This window comes from Octopus bimaculoides, chromosome 9 (genome assembly GCF_001194135.2).
Source record: "Octopus bimaculoides isolate UCB-OBI-ISO-001 chromosome 9, ASM119413v2, whole genome shotgun sequence".
NCBI lineage: Eukaryota > Metazoa > Mollusca > Cephalopoda > Octopoda > Octopodidae > Octopus > Octopus bimaculoides.
The window spans coordinates 61,703,447-61,705,582 of record NC_068989.1 but is presented as its reverse complement, the minus strand read 5'-3'; positions in this window follow the sequence as shown (position 1 = coordinate 61,705,582).

The window sequence follows — 2,136 nt, the reverse complement described above, 5'->3', positions numbered from 1 at the left end:
TTTTTGGCCATGCGACATATATGCTCTACAATTCAGGCGTATTGCTAAAATCGCATATTGCGTATATATACACACACACACACGTATGGCCCTGGCAATACGAATTGTTTATTCGACGAAATCATGCAGCTACTGGAATAATAATAATTATTATTATTATTATTATTATTATTATTATTATTATTATTATTATTATTATTATTATTATTATTATTATTATCATCATTTATTCAAAGAGGAACTTGTCTGTTAATAGATATGTCTGTCCCACAAGATCAAAATGTCTCAAGTAAAGAATACGAAAAGCTTTCTAACTATAAAATCTGCAAATTGAAATCACAAAAATGTGGAAGCTTAGTACTACGATAAGACCTGTAGTAATTGTTGCGTTGGAAAAGATAAAGAAGGGACCTGGGAAGTATAGTGAAGCAACTCCCAGGCAACTCCAGTTTCCATGAACTACAAAAGATAACCTTGATGGGTACAGCACATACACTACGGAAAGCACTCTACTATAGCCTCGGCTCGAGGCTATAGTAGAAGACACTTGCTCAATTTGCCTCACAGTGGGACTGAATCTGGAACTGGAAGTTTCTTACCACACAGCTAAGCATATACACATACATACATACATCACACACAGACAGATACACACACATGCACACGCACATATACACACATATGTATATGTATAATACATAGTGAATGCATTTATCAATGGCAAATGGAACTTCTTCGAACGAAAATTGGAACCGGTATATGTTATCCAACTGAAGTTACAAGCTGCATGAAAATTAATTGTGAATCATATTCCTTCTGCACAATCCGAAAATCATAAATGTCTTTCGCTGAAAAAAATAGCGTTATTTATATTCAACCAAACGTTAACCCTCCAGCATGATGTACGTATATGCTTTCTATGTATCAACTATTGCTTTACTTAGTTTTATGAGAGAATTATCACTTGAAATTTGAGGTGTGCCAAAAATATTTATTTGTTTAAAATTTAATAGATGACAATGGTACATTCCGAAAAAAAAATGATAATAATAATAATCTATATTCTACTAAAAATATATCTGAAGTAGTAATCAAATTTGACAGGTGCTGTAATATAGTTAAATTTGTCTCCTCATTCTAGCTCAGAAATAAAACACATCGTGTATAGATTATTCTAATATAATTAACCGTATGGATATATACATATGTGTATGTGTGTCTGTATTTTCGCATTCACACAAAAATGCTCAGTCATTTACATACACATACGTACATGCACACACACACGCATACGCAGACGCACATATACACACTCACACACACATACACACATGCAGACACACACACGCACACAAACATACACACACACAGACATATACACACACACGTACGTATTTATGTTCTTTTACATCTTCGTCCTCTGGTACTGAATCAATTATATATCAATGTCCAATTAAGCTAACTTAGAACGTATTGCTGTTTCCTGACCTTCTCAATTTAAAATGATTATGTTAAATCAATAGATTGTGAGAGGCAAGTAATTTCTAGCCAAACAAATTATAGAGTGGACGAGTTAGTTTCAGTTTGTTATGATAAAAGCGACAACAATAAATCTAATTATTCAAACTAAAAGCTATAAGAACAGAAAGAAAAAGAAGTCTCCTGTTTCTGAGGAGTATATTTTTTTGACAGAACCATGTTTTGTAATAAAATACCACCAAATTTCTATCAACTTTAAGTAAAAGCAATGTAAATATTTACATTAGAATTTTATCTCGAATTATTCCCATAAAATGCTCCAAGTGAAAAGTCAGAATATTTCTTGATGCAGTTGTTATGAACAAAAATGCTTCCAGAATATTCTTAGTAAATTTTCATTTAAACGCTTTGTTATATCTTAAAGTTATCCTAGTTGGATACTTGGTGAGGACAAGAGCTAAAATGATCAAAATGAAGAACAAATTTGAAAATGTGTTAAAGAATATGGATCTTTTTGGTTTGACGGGCAACACTTGTTTTCTTAACGAAACACTTTCAAACTTGGGGTACTGGTAAAATGTGTCACATAAAACATCTTTTTCTCTTAGCCTTCTTAACAAAAATTACTTCTTAATAAGTTATTTCATGTTAAAGTTG